This window comes from Lutra lutra, chromosome 2 (genome assembly GCF_902655055.1).
Source record: "Lutra lutra chromosome 2, mLutLut1.2, whole genome shotgun sequence".
In the NCBI taxonomy this organism is placed as follows: domain Eukaryota; kingdom Metazoa; phylum Chordata; class Mammalia; order Carnivora; family Mustelidae; genus Lutra; species Lutra lutra.
In genome coordinates this window covers 59,576,536-59,593,110 of record NC_062279.1, presented here as the reverse complement: position 1 = coordinate 59,593,110, position 16,575 = coordinate 59,576,536, and the positions used below count along the sequence as shown (strand labels likewise).

The 16,575-nt window shown below is 37.9% G+C and overlaps 1 protein-coding gene across 9 annotated transcripts in view; it reads right to left on the bottom strand.

Moving 5' to 3' along the window:
* ADRA1A (adrenoceptor alpha 1A) overlaps positions 1-16,575 on the bottom strand; it is a 125,469-nt gene that overhangs the window by 44,463 nt on the left and 64,431 nt on the right. The window contains exon 4 of one of the 9 annotated variants that reach the window (XM_047717535.1): positions 1,481-1,970. The exons of the other annotated variants lie outside the window; for them this stretch is intronic. The gene's annotated coding sequence lies outside the window, so the exon portion shown is untranslated. Of the gene's footprint in view, positions 1-1,480; positions 1,971-16,575 lie in introns of those variants that run through there. 9 annotated transcript variants of the gene reach the window in all.

Here is a 16,575-nt window from a genome sequence, read left to right as displayed (position 1 = left end):
GACCGAAAAGTCTCAGCGCCGCTGTATTCAAGTGTTTATTAAGAATATGGAAAAAAGGGCGCCTGGGTGGCTCAGTGGGTTAAGCCACTGCCTTCGGCTCAGGTCATGATCTCAGGGTCCTGGGATCGAGGCCCGCATCGGGCTCTCTGCTCAGCAGGGAGCCTGCTTCCCTCTCTCTCTCTCTCTCTCTCTGCCTGCCTCTCCATCTACTTGTGATCTCTCTCTGTCAAATAAATAAATAAAATCTTTAAAAAAAAAAGAATATGGAAAAAAGAAGGGATTTGAGGGGAACTTCAAGGGAAGAGTGGTCAAGATATGATGATTACTTCAGGTAAATGGTCGTTGAGCACTCACTATGTCCAAAGTGCTGAAATGAAGCAGGGGGGTGGGGGATAAATGTGTCTTCAGATTGTCTGGCTCATTATCTGTGTGACTGTTTATCCGCACTGACAAATAAGTTAGCTCTGGATAGCTTCTAGTGATGCTCCAAATTATCTGCTCTTTTAGCGGAGTGAGCAAAGTTTTGGATCTCTCTCACTCAGGAAAGCACAGCTTTATTAACCCACGTAGAAGTGACATGTTCTAAAAAGGAGTCCTGATATATTAAGCAGATCCTAATACACTTATCCCTCTGCTTACACGGTCATAAACACTGTCACCTCTCACCTGCCTTCTGCTCCTTCTCATTTAATTTTGTTCCAAGGACATTTTTCATTCCCAAATTATTTCCCCAGACAGAGGTAATAATTCAGTTGTCTTGACATGTCATTTAATGTGTGTGTAGATAAAGCCGACTCATTTGACTATTTAAAGTCTAATGAAAAATAGCAGTTGGATGGTATCTGCCTGCAGAAAAGACACACAGCTTATAAAATATTCTAAAGTTTACAAAAAGAGGGTTGGGGGGGTGGTTATGGAGATTACCATCCTTCAAAAGCCAAGTGAAAGGTTACTTCTTCAAGAAACCTACCCAAAACACCACTCACCTACCACCATCCCTGTGTCAAAATTAAACATTCTCATTGCACTCCCCTGAGCACTGTGATTTTCATCTTAGGTCTTATTAACTTCTTGTAAATTAGAGTTTGTTGTATGTTTCTTTCTGCTTTGCCTCCCTGCCCAGGGAGATCCCTGGGCAAGTATTTTACTTTACTAATATTTGATTCTTGACAATGCCTTACATGGTGTCAATTTTAGTAACGGATGTTGAATTTAATAAGCTAACAAATCCCGAAAGTTAGCAACATCACACTTACTTATTTCCGGTATGTAGTTGTCCAAAATTTTATCACTGGGTTCCAGCCATAGCACAGTAATGGCTATGGACACACTCTCTCGCCATTAAAAAAAAAAAAAAAAAAAAAAAGAATTGGATACAATACATGAAGCACCTGTTTTTAGGCATTTAGGGTTTGGATCCTCAAGAGAAGGAAATACATGAGATGTGCTCCACATACCCTGGCTGTCCCCCTAGGGGTATTTTCTAAACTGAGGCACAGGGAAGTGACGCTCAGGCAGAGAACATCTCTCTGGGTGGAGGGAAACAGAGGTTGTGGCTCAGAGATGTGGAGATGGGTGGAATCTGAAAGGCAGGGTTGTAGAGAGGAGAAAGCCATGTTAACAAGTCCCAACAATCTGAAGATGGGTTCCCTTGAACTGGTCCCCAAGTATTGCACTGTGTAAGCATAGGATAGGGGTCTGTTAGAAGACCTGTCAAGCAGATCAGTGTGATTCTGTTGAGAGTTGGCTTTCGGTTTTATTATTTTTTCTAGGGCTAGAGTAGTCCTGCTCCTGAGGCATACTTTTCTGGGGTCTCAGCCAACCCCAGAGTATGGAACAAGGTTTCCATTGTAGCTGGTTTCACCTTCAGTGTATCCACATGTGTGTGATCTCTGGGACTTTTGCTGAACTCACAGCCCTTAGGGATAATAAGTAAATATTTTGGACTTCATGCCAGTGAATTCAACAACCTAGAGGAAAAAGATAAATTACTTGATATTAATTTTTCAAAACCTGATGTACAAAGAAATAGACCATCTCCATACATCTGTTTGTATGGAAACATTAGTGATCTAAAACTTCTAATACAATTTGGAAAAGAAGAACAAAGTTGGAGGAGTTATGTTACCTAACCTTGTGACTTTTGACACAAATACAGTAATGAAAACAATTGTATCAGTGTAAGAATACAAATGAATGGAAGAGAACTCCAGAAATAGACCCCACACATACAGTCAACCGATTTTCAACAAAGGTACAAAAGCAATTCAATGAGGGAAAGGAAAAGTCTTTGCAACAAATGGTGCAGGAACAGTTGTCTATCTGTATGGGAAAAAAAAGATGAACTGTGACTGATACCTTACACGAGCCACAAAAAATAATTTGATAACAATTATGAGCCTAAACATAAAACTAAAACTATAAAGTTTTGAGGGGAAAACATACAAAAACACCTTGGTGATCTTAGAGTAGGGAAAGGCTTAGACAGCAAGGCTTAAAAGTGGGTAAATGAGCTTCACCAAAATGAAAACTCCTGCTCATCAAAAGATAACATCAAGAAATGAATAGACAAAACTATAGCCTGGGGCAGTATATGCAACAGAAATACATGAGAAAACACTTGTATCCAGAATAGAAAGATAACCTACAACTCAATAATAAAAAACAAGGTAATAAGAAATAGACAAAAGCCTTGAATAAAAAGACACAGGAAGGTATATAATGGCCAGGAAGTACATGAAAGTACTTGCAACCAAAGGATGGATTTCAAAAAATATGCTGAATGATATAAGCCAATCACAATATAGTACGTACATGGTTATATTTACATGAATTTTGAGAACAGGTAAGCCTAATCTATATAGGGGAAAATCCATACCACAGTTTTACTAAGAAGAGCATGGATTTATTAAGCATGGGCAGGACGTGATGATTTAGTTTTTATTTCAATAGGGTATAGTTTACATGGGTATATACATGGGCCCAAACTCATCAGAATGTGGACTTAAGATGTGAGTATTTTATTGTCTGTAAATTATACTTCAAAAATACAGTTACTCCATAATGAAAGAATAGACAATCAAATTTAAGGATGGACAAAGAATCTAAACAGACATTCTCCCAATAAGAACAAATGAGCAGTATGCACATCAAATGATGTTCAGGGTGCCTGGGTGGCTCAGTCAGTTAAGTGTCTGCCTTCAGCGCAGGTCATGATCCCCGGGTTCTGGGATAGAGCCCCACGTGTGTCTCCCTGCTCAGTGAGGAGTCTGCTTCTCCCTCTCTCTCTGCCCCTCCCCCTACACATGCTTTCTCTGACACTCTCTCTAGTAAATAAAATCTTTTAAAAAATTGAAAAAAAAGATATGCAGCATGATTAATGATTAATCATGATTAATGATTAATGATCAATGCAAACTGAAACCATGATAGACCATTTCACACCCACTAGGATAGCTTTAATGGAGAAGATGACTAAATAGAAAGTGTCAGTGAGGATGTGGAGAAACTGGAACTCTCATACATTGCTGGTGGGACTGTAAAATGGTACAAACATTTTGGAAAAGAATTTGGTAGTATATCAAAAATTTAAACAGTTACCACGTGACTCTGCAATTTCACTCCTAGGTGTATGTGTGTGTGTGTGTGTGTATAATAAGATAATTAGAAACATGGCCACATAAAAACTTGAGCGAGAATGCTCAAGAACACCATTATTCATGATAGCCAAAAAGTGTAAACAACTGATGAATGGATAAATGAAATGTGGTATATCCATGCATGGAATATTATCTGGCCAGAGAATGAATGTACCGATATAAGTTATACCATGGATAAACTTTGAAGGAAGCCAGACCCAGGAAGTTGTCTATTGTATGAGTCCATTTATATGAAATTTCTAGAATAAGTAAATTCATAGAGACAAACAGTAGATTAGAGGTTACCAGGGTCTAGGGGAGTAGGGAATAGGGAACTATTGCTTAATGGTTACAGAGTTTCTGTTTGGAGTGATGGAAGGTTTTGGAAATAGATAGAGGTGATGGTGATACAATATTGTAAATGTAATTCATGCCACTGAATTGTACATATAAACAGGCATGTGAATTTTACAGTATGTGAGTCAAAATCAATAAAAAAAACTGGCATGAGAAACAACACAAAAATAAAATGCATTGGAAAATAAGGTGGATTAACAGCTACATAGTGGCATGGGTAGATCTGTGGTAAGAGTAGGCATATGGGCAATCAAAGTTTTCACCATAAAAGGCTGGGGCAAAAACAGAGAGTTCCTGTCCTGGCATGGCAGTGTAAACTCCTTATACTTCATCCCTCTTGCTGATTAAAGCTAAAATTTCTACATAAATATTAAAAGGAAAAACTTAGCTGAAAACTCAGAAAAGTAAATAAAACATAAAAGTAAAAGATGTTAGATTGTGGGTGGGTATCAAAATTTAAAGAAGCAATTTTTAGGGGAAGGAGAGTGTAGGGAAAGTTTCTGATCTGTTTTGTTTTCTTCTTCCTCACTGTTCTGCCTTGAGGGTGGGCCCCAGCTGCAGAGGTGAATGGTGGCATTGCACGGGTGGTTAAATTTGCCATAAAAATTTCCGCTTTCTGGCTATGGCCATCAGAAGGAATCCTTGTGGATCACAGAACGTAGGAAATCCCAAAAAGAGATGACTGGAGAAGTACATTCTCTAATTACGTATATGAACATAGAGCAGGCTCAGGAACCTACCTGATCCACCACACACTGTGCATGTGTGGTATCCACCCCCAAAATACAGCAAGGTCTTGGGGAACTGAACTGAATCACTTTCCACAGAAAACAAGACACAATTTGCAGTCTAAAGAACTTGATACTCAGAAATATCAGGGCACCCAGGTGGCTCAGTCACTTAGGTGTCCACCTCTTGATTTCAGCTCAGGTCATGATCTCAGGGTCTTGAGATCAAGCCCCAAGCTGGGCTCTCCTTGGGTATGGAGCCTAATTAAGATTCTTTCTCTCTGGGGCGCCTGGGTGGCTCAATGGGTTAAAGCCTCTGCCTTCAGCTCAGGTCATTATCCCAGGGTCCTGGGATCCAGCCCCGCATCGGTCTCTCTGCTCAGCAGGGAGCCTGCTTCCCCGTCTCTCTCTGCCTGCCTCTCTGCCTACTTGTGATCTCTGTCTGTCAAATAAATAAAAATCTTTAAAAAAAAAAAGATTCTTTCTCTCTGTCCCCTCTCTACCCCACCCCACCCTTAAAAAAAAAAAACTCCAACAGTTTCCAGAACATTAAAATGACCCAGTATCTATACAGAATAACGTTCACAATGTCCAGGATACAATCTAAAATTACCCAAGATTCAAAGAAGAAGATGGTCAAAGGAAAAGTCAATCAAAAAATGTCAACCCCGAGATGACCACCATGTTTGAGTTTAGAAGAATAGCTTTAAAACTTTTATTTAAACTACTCTTTATAAGACAAAGGGAACCATATGAAATGAATGAAAAAATATTAATTCTCAGCAGAGAAAGAGAAACCATAAAGAAGAAGCAAATGGAAAATTTAGAATTGAAAAAGATGACATCTGAAATTTAAAAGTCACTGGATGAGCTCAGTAACATAACAGAGGTAACAGAAACTAAAGATAAACCAAAAGAAATTATTCAATCTGAACAACAGAAAGAAAAAACATTGAAAAAAAAATGAATGGGAGACTCAGGGACCTGAGGACCAGTATCAAAGAATCTAACACACGTCATTGGGATTCCACAATGAGGAGAAAAACATTGGAGGAGGAAAGAATGTTTGAAGAAATAAAAGGCCAAAAAATACCTCACATTTGCAAAAGCAATACATTTACAAATTCAAGAAGCTTAATGGACCTCAACCAGAACAAACTTGAAGAAACACATGACAAATACCACATAATCATACTGCTGAAAACCAAAAATAAAGACAAAAAATATTAAAAGAACTAGAGAAAAAAGAGATTACACTAAGGGGAACAAAGATTCAAATTCTTGCAAATTTCCTATCAGAAAGCATGGATCAGAAGATAGTGAAATACCATCTTTAAAATTCCTAAAGGTAAGAACAGGCAACACAGAATTTTATGTACAGTAAAGGTATCTTTCAAAAATAAAGGCAAATGAAGACATTTCCAGATGAAGAAAAAGTGAGAGGTTTTGTCACCATGGACTTACTCTGTAAGAATTGCCAAAAGAGGTTCCTTAGGGTGAAGGAAATTGATACCAGAGGGAAAAGTGAACCTTCAGAAATAAAGAAGGAACAGCAGAAATGGTAACTATAAATGACTATTTTTTCACTCTCAAGTTAAGTCAATATTTGTTATTGTTGAAGACAAAAATGATTATGTCTCATGGAATTTTATGAAGATATAATACATCTCACAGTTATAGCACAAAGCTCAGGGGTGAGGATTTAAAGACTCCTATCTGGATGCAAGATTTCTACATTTTATCTATAATATAAACTCTAACTAGACAGTGCATGTATGTATGTGTGTAAGTACAGAGATATGTGTATTATAATCTCTGGAACAACCACTTGAAAGATAATGCAAGGGCAAAAAGAAAAAAATCCAATAGGTACATTGAAAAGAATACAATAAATACGTAAATAATCCAACAGAAAAACAGGAAAGGGAGAAGAGAGAAACAAAAAACACAAGGGACAAACAAAAGCAAATAATAAAGTGGGAGATCTGGGGGCGCCTCGTGGCTCAGTCAGTTAAGCGTCTGACTCTTGATCTCAGCTCAGGGTTTTGATCTCAGGGTTATGAATTCAAGCTCCATGTTGGGCTCCAAGCTGGGTGTGGAGCTTACTTAAAAAAAAAAAAAAAAAAAAAAGAATAAATAAATAGTATAGCTAAATCCAACTACATAAATAATCACTTCGGGGGTGCCTGGGTAGCTCAGTGGGTTAAGCCTCTTCTCAGGTCATGATCTCGGGATCCTGGGATTGAGCTCCACATCGGGCTCTCTGCTCAGAGGGGAGCCTGCTTCCCCCTCTCTCTCTGCCTGCCTCTCTGCCTACTTGTGATCTCTGTCTGTCAAATAAATAAATAAAATCTTAAAAAAAAAACAATGATCACTTCAGATTTTAACTAGTCTAATCATCCAATAATGAAAAGGCAGAAATAGACAAGAGTAGATAAAAAAAGGAAGTGCTACTGCATGCCGTCCATAAGAGTCACACCTATGACAAAAACATAGGTACTTTATACACACAGAGACACTTTAAATATACACACAGACATATTTTAAAAATACATACAGAAAATTTTAAAGCAAATAGATGGAAAAAGGTACCATGGAATCCGTAAGGATAAGACTAGATTGGCAACATAAACAGAACAAGTAGATTTCAAGACAAATACAAGAGAGACAGAAGGGTATTTTATAGTAATAAAGGAAAATACCCATCAGAAAGTTATACAAATTATAGATGTGTGCCAAATAACAGACCCTCAACATCCACGAACCAGAAATTGATAAATTTAAAGGGAGAAAGAGACAATTCTACAACAAAAGCAGATTTAATAGTCCCCTCTTAGCAAAGAATGAGTAGACAAAACAGCAAGTCATATACACTCTGAATGTTATCAAGCCCCTTGATCTGTCATCATTTACATAGAACATTACATCTGAGGGTGCAGAATACATATTCTCTTTTAGTGCACATGGTGCACGCATTTATGTACTCCATAAGCTGCTTCATAAAACAAGTCAATTCACTTAAAAAGGTTGAAATCATACAAAATCCAAACACACACGAAATTAGTAACTGTAAGAAATGCAAATAACTCACATTACATTATAGTTTCACATTTCTGAATAATTCATGGGTTAAAGATGAAATTGGGGAGATATTAGAAAATATTTTGAGCCAATGAGTAAAGAAAATAAAGCATACAAAAATTTTAATGGACACAGCTAAAGCACCCAAAGATGCAGCTAAAGCTTAGAGGGAAACTTAAGAGCTTTAAATGATATCATAGAAGAAGAAGAAGGGTCTAAATTTACACATTAAGAAGCTAGAAAAAAAAAAAGAATAGCAAATTCAAAATAAGTAGAACGAAGAAAATAATAAAAAGGAGAAATCAGTAGATTAGAAAACTGACATAAGACAGAGAAAATTAACAGAGTCAAAAGCTAGCTCTTTGAAAAGATCAACAGAATTGTCAAATCTCTAGCTAGACTTATTGGAGAGGGGGAGGGAGCTAGGGAAGGAAGAAGAGGTGGGGAGACAGGTAGGGAAAGAGGGAAAAAGGGGGGAAGGAGTGGGGGAGAGGAAAAGTAGGGAGACAGAGAGGAAAGGAATCACCAATATCATGAATGAGAATGGTGTTACCACCACATATTCTACAGACATTAAATGGATAATAGGAGAATGAGTAACTCTATGTCAACAAACTGACAACTTAGTTGAATTGGACATGTTACCAACCATATATGGAAAGGATAATACATTATGACCAATTAGAATTTGTCCCCATAATATAAGATTGTTTCCATCTTTACAAAAATAAAGTGATAAAATTCACCATATTGACAGAATGAAGAAGGAAAACCACATAATCATTTTAACAGATAGAGAAAAATCATTTTACAAAACTAAACACTCAATCATGATAAAAACTCTCAGTAAACTAGGAATGGTAAATTGAGAAATGGCATCTATGTAAAACCTATAGCTAATGGTGAAATACTGAATTGTTTCCCCCTGATATCTGCTCGGGACACCAGAAAATAAAAGGCATAAAACTGGAAAAGACAAAGGAAAACCATCCTTGTTTGCAGATGATGATTGTCTGTATAGAAAATCCAGGGACTCTATAAAACTATCAGAACTAAGGAATGCATTTAGCAAAGACACAGGATACAAGGCTAATATAGAAAAATCAATTGTACTCTTATATTTTGGCAGGAAACACTTGTAAAATTTAAAGTTTAAAAACTCATTTACAGTACCACTTTAAAACATAAAATACCCAGGAATACATTTAAAAAATTGTCAAGGACTTCTATGCATTTTTGTGTGTGATGAGGGTGAATACCCAGTAGCATGAGTACTGGATTATAGAGTAGTACTAGTTTCAATTTTTTGAGGAATCTCCATACTGTTTTCCACAGTGGCTGCATCAGTTTGCATCCCCACCAACAGTGCATGAGGGTTCCTTTTTCTTTTTTTTTTTTTTTTTTTTTTTTTTCAAATGTTAATTTTTTTATTTTTATTTTTTTTTTTAAATTTTTTATTTTTTCAGCATAACAGTATTCATTATTTTTGCACCACACCCAGTGCTCCATGCAATCCGTGCCCTCTACAATACCCACCACCTGGTGCCCCCAACCTCCCACCCCCCACCCCTTAACAAAATTCTCAGATCGTTTTTCAGAGTCCATAGTCTCTCATGGTTCACCTCCCCTTCCAATTTGAGGGTTCCTTTTTCTTCACATCCTTACCAACACTTGTTGTTTCTTGAGTTTTTTATTTTAGTCATGCTCACAGGTGTGAGATGATATCTCACTGTTGTTTTGATTTGCATTTCCCTGATGATGAGTTACGTTGAGCATTTTTTCATGAATCTGTTGGACATCTGTATGCCTTCTTTGGAAAAATGTCCATTCATGTCTTCTCCCCATTTTAATTGGATTATTTGTTTTTTAGGTGTTGGACTGTATAAATTCTTTATATATTTTGGGTACTAGTCCTTTTTTGGGTAAGTCATTTGCAAATATCTTAGTTTGAAGACTCATCTTACCTGATTTCTAGACTATATAAAGCTAGAGAAACTAAGACAGTTTGGTATTGGCAAAAAATCAGATATGTAGGTCAATGATGTGTAATAGATAGCCCAGAAAGCTCACATGTATACCACTGTTTGATTTTGGACAAGGATGCCAAGGCAATATGTGGTAGGCAAAATAGTAGACCCCTAAAGATGTCCGTGTCCTAATCCCAGAAACCTGTGGAGTATGTTATAACTTACATGGCAAAAGAAACTTTGCAGACATGATTAAGTCAAGGATATTGAGGTGGGAAGATTCAACTGGATTATCTAAGCTGGCCCAATGTAAATTGGAGTCTTCATAAGTGAAAGGGAGAGGCAGGTGGGTCAGAGTCAGAGAGAAAGATGTGATAATGGAAGGAGAAGTCAGAGTGATGAGAGTGCTGACTTTGTAGATAGAAGGGGGCAACGAGGCAAGGCTTGCAAGCAGTCTGCACAACTCTCTGAAAGCCAAGAAACTGTTTCATCTCTAGAATCTTCATAAAGAACAAAGCTCTGCTGATACCTTAATTTTAGCTCTGCAAGACCCATTTCAAACTCCTGACTAATAGAACTTTAAGACCACAAATTTGTACTGTTTTAAGGCACAAAGTCTATGGTAATTGGTTACAGCCGCAATAGGAAACTAATACATACCTGATGGTAAAGAACATTTATTTTCAACAATGTTTTTAGATAATCTTATCATCCATATTGAAAAAAAATGACTATTATCCTTTTCTCATACCATACACAAAAGTTAACTCAAAGTGGATCATAGGCCTAAGTGTAAAGCCTAAGCCTATGAAATTTCTAGAGGAAAACATAAGAGAAAATGCTTGTGACCTTGGGGTAGGCAAATGTTATTTAGATAGTACCCCAAAAGTATAAAATACAATGAAAATAATTGATACTTTATCAAAATTAAAAGCTTGTTTTTGAAAGACACTATTCAAAATACAAAAACACAGCACAGACTAAAAATATTTGCAATGTGAGCTGGTGCAACCACTCTGGAAAACAGCATGGAGGTTCCTCAAAATGTTGAAAATAGAACTACCCTATGACCCAGCAATTGCACTGCTGGGTATTTACCCTAAAGATACAAACGTAGTGATCCGAAGGGGCACGTGCACCCGAATGTTTATAGCAGCAATGTCTACAATAGCCAAACTATGGAAAGAACCTAGATGTCCATCAACAGACGAATGGATAAAGAAGAAGTGGTATATATACACAATGGAATACTATGCAGCCATCAAAAGAAATGAAATCTTGCCATTTGCGATGACGTGGATGGTACTAGAGGGTATCATGCTTAGCGAAATAAGTCAATCGGAGAAAGACAACTATCATATGATCTCCCTGATATGAGGGAGAGGAGATGCAACATGGGGGGTTGAGGGGCTAGGAGAAGAGTAAATGAAACAAGATGGGATTGGGAGGGAGACAAACCATAAGTGACTCTTAATCTCACAAAACAAACTGAGGGTTGATGGGAGGAGGGGGTTGGGAGAGGGAGGGCGGGTTTATGGATATTGGGGAGGGTATGTGCTATGGTGAGTGCTGTGAAGTGTGTAAACCTGGTGATTCGCAGACCTGTACCCCTGGGGATAAAAATATATGTTTATAAAATAAAAAAAAAATATTTGCAATGTATATATCAAAGGATATGTGTCCAAATATCCTAAATATGTGTCCAGAATATACAAGAACTCCTACAACTCAATACTAAGACAATATGTATTGCAACAACAAAAAAATGTGTACATGATTTAAAGATGCACTCTGCCAAAAGAGGGGCAAATGGCCAATAGTACCTGCAAATATAATACGCATTGTTAGTCATCAAGAAAATGTGGTATCATCATGAGATACCACTGAGTATAATGGGTAAACCTAAAAAAACAAAAACAAAACAAAACTGACGACAGCACTTTTTGCTGAAGAAAACTGGAAATCTCATATACTGTTGGTGGGAATGTAAAATGGTCCAATCACTTTGCAAAAGAATATTTTGGGAGTTACAAAGCTAAAACATACATCTATTCTATGTCTCAGTCATCTCTGTGCTAAATATTTCCTGGTGTGAAATGAAAATGTAGGTCCACACAAAAGCTTATATACAAATGTTCAAAGCATTTTGAATATTTTATTTGTAATTTTTGAATTTTTGAATTTTGAATATTTTATTTGTACTATTTTATTTGTAATAGTCCCAAACTGGAAAGAGTCCATATGTTCATCAATAGGTAGAGGTATAAACAAATTATAATATACATATTACTCAGCAATAAAAAGGAACAAACTACTGATACGCACAATGTAGACACACCTCAGAATCATAGTGAATGAAAAAAAAGAGGGAAAAATGTATATACTGTGTGTTTCCATTCATGCAAGCTTCTAGAGTTCCAAGCTAACATATAGTGACAAAAATAGACTAATGTTTGCTTGGGGCAGAAGTCCATGACTTCGTGAGGGCCCAAGTTGTGCTCTGAATTACTCTAATATTTATCACAGTGTAATGAACAAATGATCGGACAGACTGGAAAAATCGCTAAACTTAAAAGTTTGTGGTCTAACTCCAGAATGACGACTGACAAATCAGGTAGCCTCTGCGTGTCCCCTCTGAAGAATATTTGAGGCGTCGGGAGTTGATTGTATTAGAGATCCAATGAGGTGACATGTAGCATTATAAGGTCTGATTAAAAACTTAATTTATTCTTATTGTTTGTCATTAATAGTTAAAGAGAAGCATGAAATTGAGATTTCACAGCTCATCATCAGTAAGCATCAATGGCATGCATTAGAATCAGTTCTAGACACACACACGCACGCACACACACACCCAGTTTCCACAGATATATGGGCCATAGCTTAAAATTCTTTTTCGTGCCACTGGTGATTCAGATGTTCATTACTAGCCGAAAACCAAGTCCTACATGATCAGTTAGGTGGCACCTCATTGTGACCACTGAAAATGGGGTGACATATGCCTACCTATCTCCTTACTTTATGTCACCTTCCTAGTCTTGCCCAGGGCAGTCTAGGTATTGGTATGATTATTCACAGTATTTCCTTTTGTTCTCTAAAGTGTTGGGCCTGGATGACAAATTACCAGAGTTTGTATTTACTAGTCAGGACCTCCAAGGTAGGCATAACGGCACTCCAGTTAAACAAGACCTACACTTACTGCTGGTTCAGTATCTCCTCTGTACGTTCCACGTATTATCTCATTAATTTTCCAGAAATCTTATAAAAGTACTCTTACAGATGAAGAACCAGGCATGAGATGGTGAGTAACTTGCCTGATACCATGGAAGAAGGAAATGGAAGAAGTGGGTCTGAACTCTTGCAACCCTGCTCTGGAGACCATACTTTAGCCTCTACACCCACGGCCTTACCACAGGTGGCCACGTCCTTTTGGTTCGATAAGTTGCATGTCACCTAACAGTTTTCCTCCTGAAGGAAGGAAGAAAATGTCTGTCATGCCCCTACTTCCACTCCACCTCTGCTCTCTCCCCCAACCCCAAGCATGACCCACTGTGGGGAATTATTACTGTTCTATTTTTAACTGGGTTGCAGTTCATTGAGCCTCCTGTGTTTGTATCAAAATAATTTCCCCACAGTCTTCTCTGGATGCAGTGAAACTGGCCTCCGGAGCTGGATGTCTATGCTAAAGAGTTTACTTCTTAAATTGAAAGCAGGCTACTGTTTTGCTCTCCCCTTGTAATGCAATAGGTAAGAGGGTGCAAAAAGCTCTTTATCAAGTTAATATAGTGTCCCTAGGTGGGGAAAAAAAAAAAAAAAAGAGCACAATTCAAGTTTTCTGTGGCTTCTGGCTCAGTTTTAACGGAATGCAAGTGCAATGCCAGAGCCTGATAAAAATAGAAGCTCTTCGGTGTCCAGGCTCTTCTCCAGATGGTGCATGGGAATCCAGATAGTAACTCATCACTGAGAAGGGTCGCTATTAATTAGTGGGAAGATGTCATGCCTCACATGGGGCAGTAAATGAAAATGGCTCAGGGTTTAGAGTGGAAATGCTGATGTTGCCAGAGCATCTGGGTTGCTCCCTAAGTCTCGCTGCTCTGGATTAATTGAGAGTTCAGTCATTACATAAAACATGCCTTGAAGGGTGACAGAGATAGGGCAAGTGCAGTTGGCTCTGGTTAGAAATGGCCCAAGGGAAGTTCCGGATAAAGGAAAAAGAACTATTCATATATTCACACAAAGGTTAAGTGACATTCTAGACTCCTCTTAAGAGAAGTAAATGGAGAAAGAGGGCAGAGACCACCACCTCAAGTCACCAGAGAAAAGGTGACATCTGTGGCCACCAAGAGAAGATGAATGGGAGGTGGTAGGGACAGACTCATATGTCTGACTACCTGCTTTAAGATTATCTGCTTCTTTACTGAGGGCCCCCAAAGCTTGACTTTGGCTTTGCACATAGTGTAAAGCTTACATAGCAGAAAATGCTACGAAAACGAATGTATCCAATGAATGAGTGAGACATTTTAGTCACCCTTGGCTCAATAAGGTTTTACAATGAAGTGGAATCAATATGAGAAAAGAACCTTACCATGGTTTTCACAGAATTGTTTAACCCCTTCCCATTAAGCATTGTTTCCTAAGAAGAATTTGCTTTCGGCCTTGGGCGAGCCCCTTACCTATCCACACCTCCCTTCTTTCTAGATAGAGTAAGGATGATCACAGCAATGCTCACCGGGCTTCTTTTAGCAATTAAATTGGACATTTATGGAATAAAGGAATGAATATTTGTGTTGGTGGGAAACACTGGGAAGAGTACTTCCTTTGGTGGGAATGTGGCACCAACGAAAGTGAGAACATACTTAGAATATTCAACAGGAAACAACATGTGCTGGAGGGGATGTGGAGAAAGGGGAACCCTCTTACACTCTTGGTGGGAATGCAAGTTGGTGCAGCCTCTTTGGAGAACAGTGTGGAGATTCCTCAAGAAATTAAAAACAGAGCTTCCCTATGACCCTGCCATTGCACTACTGGGTATTTACCCCAAAGATACAGAGGTAGTGAAAAGAAGGGCCATCTGTACCCCAATGTTTATAGCAGCAATGGCCACGGTTGCCAAACTGTGGAAAGAACCAAGATGCCCTTCAACAGACGAATGGATTAGGAAGATGTGGTCCATATACACTATGGAGTATTATGCCTCCATCAGAAAGGATGAATACCCAACTTTTGTAACAACATGAACGGGACTGGAAGAGATTATGCTGAGTGAAATAAGTCAAGCAGAGAGAGTCAATTATCATATGGTTTCACTTATTTGTGGAGCATAACAAATAGCATGGAGGACAAGGGGAGTTAGAGAGGAGAAGGGAGTTGGGGGAAATTGGAAGGGGAGGTGAACCATGAGAGACTATGGACTCTGAAAAACAATCTGAGGGTTTGAAGCAGCGGGGTGTGGGAGGTTGGGGGAACCAGGTGGTGGGTATTAGAGAGGGCACGGATTGCATGGAGCACTGAGTGTGGTACAATAATAATGAATACTGTTTTGCTGAAAATAAATTAAAAAAAAAAAAGAAAAAGATGGGGGAGGGTGGCCTGGCTACGGAACAGAATTGGGGAGGACTGAGAAAGAGATTCACCACAGAGGCCAGGAACACCTGCTTTTGCTCCTCACTTGTAAATTCTGTTCCCTCCTTCCTTTTCAAGGACTCACAAACTAGCTAATTGTCTCTATTAGCATCTCCTGCTCCTTTCCGGAAGAAAAGACTAGTTCCCGAGTCTTTTACCCTACACAGAGAGCTCTCTGAACTTCCTTACCTTTTAAAGTTCTCCTTTTGAATAACTAATACATTAATTGTTTCAAAAGTCAGAACAATCTAAGAAGGTATGCATTGAAATATCATACCTTTAGACTCCATCTCCCCAGCCTGCCCTATCCCTTAAATCCTTATTATTTCTATTAGGTAACCATTTTTATTAGCTTCTTCCTTATTCTTCCAATGTTTTATTTAATGCAAATACAAAGAAGTATTTCTACACATTCTATTTGCTTATGTTTCCTACACAAAAGATAGTATACTATTATATACTTCTACACTTGGCTTTTTAATTAATTAATTAATTAATTAATTTATTTTTTATTTTTATTTATTTATTTATTTATAGATTTATTTATAGATTTATTTATAGATTATTTTTTATTTATTTATAGATTTATTTATTTTTTTAAGTTTTCATTTAAATTCCAGTTAGTGAACACACAGTGTAATATTAGTTTCAGGTGTAGAATTTAGTGATTCAACACTTACACTTGACTTTTTCACTTATTACGTCTTGGTACTCACTTCCCTATCAATGTGCAGAGACATTTTCTTCCTTTTAACAACAGATTACATTCCATTGTGTGTATTTTGCATAGCTTATTCAACCAGTCCCATATTGCTGAATACTTGGCTTGGTCCTTATTTTCCCTGCTATACACACCATGGAAATGGATAACCTAGTGATTCTGAAGAGTTTTTCAATTTTTTTTTCTTGTTGCCTTTTGTCCCCTGGTGATCTCAGTCATTGTTAGGACCCCACGGATGATTTCCACACTGACAATAAAGCCTTCTTGCCAGTGCGTGTCTTCCCCTCTGTCCACCTGCCTGTTAGTACTAGATGTGATCTTACAAACAACTCAACTGCAACTCTAAAACTGGCCTCATTTCCTTTTTCTGAACCTCTTCTGCTTATAGATTTTCCTAAAAAAAAAAAATGTATACACCAAGATGTCATGCTTACTCCCCTACTCACTAAGATGTGAAACTT